General features: G+C 34.1%; 1 protein-coding gene across 4 annotated transcripts in view; it reads left to right on the top strand.

Moving 5' to 3' along the window:
* Nucleotides 1-2,760: 2,760 nt before the first annotated feature.
* Nucleotides 2,761-9,525, top strand: part of LOC106462956 — a 43,840-nt gene continuing 37,075 nt past the window's right edge. For 2 of the 4 annotated variants that reach the window (XM_022390363.1, XM_022390362.1), the window contains exon 1: nucleotides 2,761-3,249. The gene's annotated coding sequence lies outside the window, so the exon portion shown is untranslated. The remainder of the gene's footprint in view (nucleotides 3,250-9,525) is intronic. The other 2 variants (XM_022390361.1, XM_022390360.1) reach the window with 2 other exon arrangements.

The raw sequence follows: 9,525 nt of genomic DNA, 5'->3' as shown, positions 1-9,525 counted from the left end.
ACAGTTGTAGCTTCCTGATTTGGTATTGCATATGCCTCAGGCCACTTGGTGAAATAATCCATCACCAAGGCCTGTGCAGCCGAGGTCATGATCTCCTTTTAAAAAGACGTTTGCATAATCCACCAAAAGTTCTTTAACCTGAAGAGCCTGTGATAATGACAAATGTATTATGCTCTTCTTATAGAGGTCAGTTAAATGTTTTGAGAGAAGATGTCCTTTCTTTATGGTTGTATTTCTCGCCTTAACATTGACTGGCTCTATACTTCCTGGCACACACCCAACAATGCCTCTTCCTTAAGTGTCTGCTCATATCTAGAGAAATTAGCCACTGTTATGGGTACTATTTGGTGACCTGCCACAAGTGACCTTCCAATCTTCACGCCTGCTTGTCTGGATGGGTCTTCCACTGCTTCAACAAGCATCGGGCTTCCTTGGGAATGTTCTTTTTTTCTACCCCAAATTTTCTTCTCTAACATAGGGGGTATTGCAGTTGACTTAAGTGCTGTGATATGCAAATCAACAGAAGCAGCAACACTTACTGGAATTTGGCCTTTGTTGTTGTCAAACGTCATTTTATCAAAATTGACTACACACTTCCTCGGTAGTAAGTAGTCCAACCCTAGTATGCATTGGTCTTCAATGTCAGCCAAGTATACTTTCTGTCTGTTTTTCATGCCCATGAGCTCAATTGTTACCCACAACCATGCATGATGTCTTATCACACCACCGAGCTTCTGTATGGCTTCTGGTACTCCTTTGTGATTCAGCAACTTGATACTCACAAGGGTTTGCTGAGATGCAGAATCTATGACAAAGCTGCACTTTTGGCCATCCAGCTTTCCTGTCACATAGACACCATGTGTGCTTTCCATTTTACACTTAGCTGTTGGGACTTTCACAATGAGGGTTGGTTGGCGTCCCTCAATACCAACCGCTACTGGTTTCCCGAAGCTGACTTATCAGTAGTATTCTTCTTACACTGGCTACTCATATGTCCTTGCTCTCCACAGTTCCAACAACTTTTCTGGGTAGCAATCTTTCCTGCAGTGGCATCTTCCCTGTGTTGAAGTTGCCGGCATTGAGCTGCCTTGTCCCCAGGTTTGTTACAGTACCAACAAAATCCCTCAAACTTCTCTGAAAGCTGCCCTTTTCTGGCCTTGAATCCTGATGACTGTACTAACCTTGATACTTCTGTGCTGAACTTAACGTAGGATTACAACTTTTCTACGGTTTTCTATAACGGGGACAGGACTACGATGAGAATTGCTGGAATAACTTTTAATTTGAGCTACTTTATGACTGTAATGTGTAATTGTTTGGTTACAGAGGAAAAGGAAACAGCGAAAAAAAAGTTTTGGCGCTTTCTTATTGTTTTTGCTTATTACCAGGCCCGGCATGGCCAGGTGATTAGGGCGCTCGACTCACAATCTGAGGGTCGCTGGTTCGAATCCCCATCCCACCAGACATGCTCGCCCTTTCAGCTGTGGGGGCGTCATAATGTGACGGTCAATCCCATTATTCGTTGGTAAAAGAGTAGCCCAAGAGTTGGCGGTGGGTGGTGATGACTAGCTGCTTTCCCTCTAGCCTTACACTGCTAAATTAGGGACGGCTAGCGCAGATAGCCTTGTGTAGCTTTGCGCGAAATTCAAAACAAACAAACAAGCTACTACCAACTGTTTGTGATAAATATTGCTTGATTCCATTCTAAACACGGTTAACTTTTAAGTTTTTTGAAGTATCGTTTTTTCTTTGATTTCTAGTTCTGAATTTTATTTCAATAAACCTATTATCTTAGTCTTATTTTTAGTTGCATTTTACATTCAGGTATAGATCTTTTATTTCAAGTCGCAATTAACTTATAATTTGATATCACTATGTGTCGGCCCTGTGTCAAAACTAATGGTGACAGAAACTCGGTAGTTTCTCCATGAAGTGCTTTGCGAAGAACTTTATCTATCTATTTTTATATGTTTTAAGCTTTATGATAGTAAACTGAACATTTATAGTTTTTTGGTTACTCACAGGTAACATTTCATTAGCTTGCTTGCTTGCTTTGAATTTCGCGAAAAGCTACACGAGGGCTATCTGCGCTAGCCGTCCCTAATTTAGCAGAGGGAATGTTACTTATCACCACCCACTGCCAACTCTTGGGTTACTCCTTTACCAACGAATAGTGGGATTGACCCTTACATTATAACACCCCCACGACTGAAATGGTGAGCATGTTTGTTGTGACGTGGATTCGAACCAGCGACCCGCAGATTGCGAGTCGAGCGCCCTAACCACTTAGCTATGCCAGGCCCAGCCACAACACTATAAAAATTATCAAATGTTTAACATATGTGTATGATATTAGAATCGAACCTAAGAAATTGTTTCGTAATGTGCACCCAGCAACTAATTATTACGTTTTTCTCGCCACATGTAGCCCAGCAGTATGTTTGAAGGCAAACCGAATTTTGAGAACCCGTGGTGGACATGGCACATATAGCTCATTGTGTAGCTTTACCCTTAACAACAAACAAACAAATTACTACATGTGATATATTTTCTACTATTGTAAATCATATTATATTCACAATTAATCTAATTTCGCTTCTGTTGAATAGATGTAGGTATTCTACTGAAATTTAAATCTATAACTTTTTTTTCTTTAATTTCATTTTAAGTGGAACGTCTGATTTTTATGTGTTCTGTAGCCTGAATATGGTTGCAGTAAATAAGTGAAAAGCATACATACACTAAAAGAGGGCGTTAAGGTATTATAACCTCCGTATATGGTTAAGACAGCGAGCTTAGTTATAAAATGCATTTACGAATGAATCGTACAATTTGATTTTGTGTGTTTTAAAAACTGTTGAAGTTATGATGAGTAGTACGTGTAGCATGACACTCGGCATATCTAAAGTAAAATGGTGTTGTCTAATATTATGATTTGTTTTGTGTTTGACTGACAGTGACAGGTGGGAACAAATGTTTATTTAATTTGTTTCTGAGTAAATAACACGTTTACTCTATTACTGTTAAAACTGTAGTATTACTATTACTAATAGTACACACATATAACAAATAAGGGGACACTTTAAAATAGAAAAAGAAATAAACTTCAATTATTAAAAGCTAGTAAAGGAAATCGAGAAAATGCACACGTCGGATATTTCTGCTAACAACAGTGTTCCTGCGTTTTTGACCAAACTTTGGAAACTCGTGGAAGATAAGAAATATGATGACTTAATATGTTGGCATCCTGTAAGTTCTTGGACAGACATTTTTTTTGTAAATAATGACTGCTAAATTGAAATTTAATACACATAAGAAGAAATATTATTATTACTATTAGTATTTTGAGAATATCAAGTCCGAGCTCAACAAGATATTCAAAACTCGAGGATTGATGTTCTTAATTAACTTTATTAAGTGGGATCATTATTAAGCTAGTGTTACTCAAGTTATACTTATGCTGTTATACTTCAACAGTTCCATGCAGTTACATGGATGCACTTGGATTTCATTTAGAAAAAATTAAATGACCAAGACTATATAATTCTCAATAGTCTCGCAAATTAGGTGAGGTGTAATAATAATGTAGGATTTGTGAAGTTAATTGTTATTTTTTAAATTTATAACTGATTATATGTTTGCCCCAGAAATATACCCTGTACATTTTATAGTTATCAAACTAAATTTTGTGATATGCACAGTGGCATAAGTATGCCCCCACAATTGTGTGTGTGTGTATGTGGGGGGGGGGGAGGTCCTGACAAACTTAAGAATTGCCAACAAAAATGCAGGGGGTCCAATTGCTTCTTATGTGGGGGAATCTTTTGAAGTTATGCTACTGGATATGCATAACAATAAATGCAAATAAGACTGTGGTAATTACTGTGTAACTAATACAAATTTAATATAACACCTAGAAAAAATCTTATTCAATTCAGACATATAGAAAATAATCATCTTGCTGTTATTTAAACGACTAGTTTAGACCATGTTAAATCTATTACTGAGTATCATTGTAAAGTTCAGTTCTGACTAACAGTACTTATACCCAAACAATATTAGAATCCTCAGTCATATCACTCCTAACATTTAATCTAAAGATTTTTTTTAGTGTGCATGTACTTTATTACATTATTTAAGCATAAAATTTTTTTGAATGGACTTCTGCCACTTTGCACAAGGTTATGTTCTTATTCACTATATTTTCAAAATATTGTTATCCTTACTATGTTAGTAAATCTGGACTGAACATACTAAACTAAGAAGCTTATAACTAAAGATTGAAGACAAACTGCAGTGGTTTCTCTATTTTAGAACCTAAGCTTTCTATAAATACAACTTCAACATCCTGTTTACTAATTTACTCTTTTCACCATACTCGTATATTTAGTGGAAATATCAAATTTTACTGACTACAAAAAATAATTTTGTTTTTTCGTAAAACATCAAACTGTAACTTATTTTCATTTCTTTTCATACGTAGTAAGTAAGCATTTGTTAATTTTGAAAATACTTGTGTTGCTTCAAAGCCTTTATTTAAACTGGTCTGGTACTTCTAAATATTTTTCATCTATACTTCTTATAGTTACCTTTTCCACGATCTTAATATCAGCCATAATCTTACAAAATATAATTCTCTGAGTATATTTGATATCTGTAGTAAACAACATACATATTAAGACATACTAGTTGAAACAACTTTCATCAACTGGCCAATTATGACCTTCTTTCTGTTGGTAAATCAATGTTCATTTCATATTTGAATGTTTAACATTTATACTAGAAGTACATCAAGAACTGATTAGGTGTACTTAAGAGATGCTAGAAGACTTGCATGGGAAAAGTATGGGAAAACATTAAAGCTTTTAAAAGAAATGATGCTTTGAGAGTCATTTCAAGCTATGTTAGGTCAGTAAACTATGATCCTAATGTAATTAAGAAATGTATTAATGATAAATTTAGATTTAGTAATTAAAGGCTCTGGAATATTTAACCCATTTGTTTTTATTTTTTGTTGTTTTACAGCTAACTTATTAAATGAAGATTTTGATGATTGTAGGGTTTTTCATAAGAAATGAGAAGACTATAAGTAGGCTTGCTTGACATTAGCCATTGCTTAGCTTAGATATGCTAATGCAGTGCTATGTTTTCATGGCTTAATCAGTCTAATTTCATTCTGTTCTACCACCAGATACTGTTTTACTGTCAAAGCAACAAGTACTAAACATGAACCTGTATAAATTTAATAAATTTACTTTTGCTTGCCTTTAGAAATTAAGATAACAGGTCATTCAGCTCGTAGAGCAGGTATATTCAATTATTTATTGTTAACATCTACTTTCTTGCAAAGGGGCAACTGCCCAGGGGCCCAGGCGAAAGAAACCTAGTTATGCCATAAAGCCCGCAAAGCATCTTCAGGTTATATCTTCATTTACTGATAAAAAACAGTTTGGGCTTTTCTTTGCATATAGCTTGATACATTAAGAACGACTGAACTAATAATTTGAGTAATAATTAATATGTATTTGTTACTTTATATATTTAATAGATATTTGTTGTTACTTTATTAACATTTTTACACTTATACTATGAGGTAAAAATGGCTGCTGCTATGATTTTGTCTGATTTATGAGCTCCTTGCTGTCCTAATATAGGATCTTCTTTTTAATAAATTCTTGAAAATGTTAAAAAAAAGAGAGAGAGAAATGGGGGGGGGGGCCTGGTGAGGATGTTTTCCCCAGAGCCTGTGCTGGCTCTCGACGTTCCTGAGTTCTACAGGTACCATTGTGTGACCTGATCTGGTAATTTTAGATCAAGAATTGTCTTCAGAGAAGAAATCAGAGGATGAGTTAATGTAAAGAGTGAGGGTCCTTAAAGTTCCAGCAATTGGAGAGTTGAAAGACACCATTACTCTGGGAGGCTTCTATATACAACATGATCAGTAATGTGTGTTTATTTGACGTTGAGAAAGACTGCATGTTGGGAATAGATTTCATATGGAAATGTACAGATGAGATTAGACTAGCTTCAAACAAATTCACAGTCTTTGATCATGAAATTCTGTATAAATCCAATTATGGTTGAACTACCAGTGATAATATTGAGGACAGTTATTTTACCATAAAGCAGTGAGATACATATACATGGATTTGTTGGAAACAATTTTAGGTCTAGTACCTGGGGATCTTAGAACCAAAATACTCCAGCTTGTCCTGAGAGATTATTGGTCAGAAGAACTCTCATGGATTTGAAGGATAAGGATGTCATCATTAAGGCCATAAACAAAACAAACCATGAGATTTGAGTTAGTTATGGATGGAACAATGCAAAATGTGAGGTTGTGCACATAATATTTGCTCACCAAATATCAGAAGTAGTCACCCTAGAAACAATTTGTATCGAGGGAGATGTTAAATCTTCACTTAAGGAGAGTTCACCACTTTATTTACAGTAGCTGTATCTCAAGATCTTTGAATGCCTTACAACTGATTAGTGCCAAATATCACATGATTTATTCATACAATGTCAATATACTTTATCCAGTGGATCTTGTGACTTAGACTAGACAAATGAAATATCTCAAATTGATAGTGGAGATGTAGCACTAACATATCACTTAGCCAGATGACTTCCAGTTGCAAAATAGGCTGAGGCTTTCAAATAAATAAAGCCATGAGAGAGTAAGGAGTAATAGAACTGAATACTAGACCTTTGGTACCACCTATTGTATTTGTGTGGATAATCAAAAGATTAAAGATGTTGATGTTACAAGGAGGAAGCCTTCCCTCTTCAAGGATTGATTTTGTTTTGGATGCTTTTTCTGAGTCAAGCTGATTTTTCAAATTGGATATGAAGAGTGGACACTGGGAAGCGTAAGTTGACAAAGCAAGTCAAGTAAAGACAGCCTTTACCGAGAAATGGGTTGTGCCAGTGTGTTGTGCTATCATTTGGTTTATATAATGCACCTGCAACGTTTGAATGACTAATGGAATGTATTCTCTGGTAACTATACCAGAATGACTTACTTATCAACTTGGATTATAATCACATGTGGGAAGACCTTTAGTGTTGCTTATGATGGCTAAGAAAAGTACTTGATCATTTGAGGAAAGAGAACTTTAAGCTAAATCTTAAAGAAGTGTGAATTATTTCAACAACAGTGCAGAGGGAGTGCATCTCTTCATATTGTAAGACGTGGAAAAGAAAACCACCAAAAAAAAAAATTTGGTGACTGAAAGACAATGATTTGTGTGAGAGTATTTTCTTTTGCTAACCACAATTTTGATTATACTTTAAGTTTATATGTTTTAGTAATGAGTTAATGATTGTAACTGTCAAGAGTTACTTTATTTCTAGTTATTGAAGTTTAATCATTTAAGCATGAAAAGTGGATCAGTTTGACCAAGCCTGTACATGGAAATATATGCATACTACGTCTAGAATGGGCAGTTGACTCAATTAAACAGTATAATCTATTACACTGATTAGTGTTGTGTAAAATAATAAATTAATCAAATTTACAATTAAATTGATTGATGTCATGAAAATAATCAACTAAACAAAACCAGTGTTTCTAATTATTATTGATTTTGATTGTTTCAACAATCAGAGTAATCAAAATATTGCCATTTTATCTTTTCATTATAATTTTTGGTTCACGTTTTTCAGCTTAATTGATAATCCACAACTCATGAACATGAGCATTGGAATTAGTGTTTCAGATTATTATTTCTAGTTATTCTAATTATACAAGTCTCATATGAGAATAATCAATTAACTGAATGTAATAGATTAATGAGATCAAAAATTAATCCATTATCAAGTACCACTAAATGCCCAGCTCTGATTATAACTCTGAATTTACTATGTGTATCTTTATAAAATTTGGGAAGCTTTTAATAAACATTAAAATCATATACACACACACACACAAAATATTTTTAATAAAGTACTTGCATTAAAGATTTGTATGTGAATTTCTAAAGTCTCTACTGAATCAGTCTGAGTGAAAGGGGATTTTCATGCCACGAAGGAAAAGTACTTCTTATCATACAATTTCTTTATTTTATGTGCATAACCTGTAGAACTTTCTAAATTAATAGTACCCTAACACTAACTATAAAGTAATCATCAATGTACAGTGAAATGAATATTTTATAAATGTGAAATCAAATGAGTAATTCCATTTTTTCCCTCTGCATTCACTGTAGTATTGATCAGAAAGTCATAGATTACATACCTTAACAGTTTCATTTTCAACTGTTATCCTTTTCTTATCTGTTTTCTTTTAATATTGTGGTTTTATTGCTATACTTTGGGTCTAGTGGAACAGAAATACTCTTGTCAAAAAGAATAAGTTGCACCATGAGTTGTTTACAGTAGACCTACCATAAGCAGCACGTAACTGTGCTTAGACTCAAGCTTACGAAATTTTAAGTCTTATTTTACTTAAGTTTTGTTAACCTGAAATGAGAAATTTCTAGTTTTTTACATTTTAGTTACCTTGATTAAATATACATAGCAATAATGAATATACATAAAAATCAAGGATTTGCAGTATTTACTGTGTACTTGACCTTGTTTGTACTCAATAATATTTGCAGCTGTTCTTTCCTAAGCCTTGTTGATCCTATTAACTTTGGGTGTCGAAATAGTGGACAGATTGAAGTGCCGACCAATTATGTGACATAGAAAAAATGTTTCTTTTTTAAATTAAGAAGTTAATATTTTAAATATATACAATTAAAGCAAAGCTACAATTTCATGCCAAGTTAAATTACATACCTTGATAATAAAGCTGTTTAATTAAGTTTTGAATGTAACATTTGTGACAGTCTTGTACTGTAAAATGCTGTCTAAGTCATCTACATAGTCTCAACTAGCTCTGTAAAGACACATTGAGCAATCTCAGGAACCGTTTACTAACACACAAAGATAAGTTACACATGACAATTCATGAATACTGTACAAGTGACACTGACATGGTGAGCAGCAAATCTAATCTGGCACCAATAGATTGCTACCTCCATAGTTTTATCTGTATTAATAGTAATAAAACAAAACAAATAAAACCTTATTTAAATACTACAATTCAGCCTATGTTGTTGTCCTATGTTTTCAATACTTATTGTAACTGTATGTCACAAACCAATCAACAATAAAAATTTTGTACATGAAGTATCACGTGACTGAGTTACATCATATAGTGCAGTTTTAGCTGAGACAAGATGATTGTACAAAATGTAAGCAGTAAATTTGTAAGTTATCATTAACAAATGTTATTTGTGTGTAATGTAATAAGCCGTGATATGATAATACTTGCCATGGTTGTGATGATTGTGTCAACAGGTAGCTGCATCTGAAAGATAAAATAATGCTATCTTCATTCCTCTCTCTCTCTCTCTCTTGCACACACACACACACACACACACACACACACACACACTGTAGTAGGTGTGTACTATCACTAGTTACCACCCACCGTAGTAAGTTAGGAAATACAAACTAAAACGAAAAGTAGTTAGT

This window comes from Limulus polyphemus, unplaced genomic scaffold (genome assembly GCF_000517525.1).
Source record: "Limulus polyphemus unplaced genomic scaffold, Limulus_polyphemus-2.1.2 Scaffold1290, whole genome shotgun sequence".
Classification (NCBI taxonomy): domain Eukaryota; kingdom Metazoa; phylum Arthropoda; class Merostomata; order Xiphosura; family Limulidae; genus Limulus; species Limulus polyphemus.
This window is presented reverse-complemented; position numbering and strand designations above follow the sequence as displayed.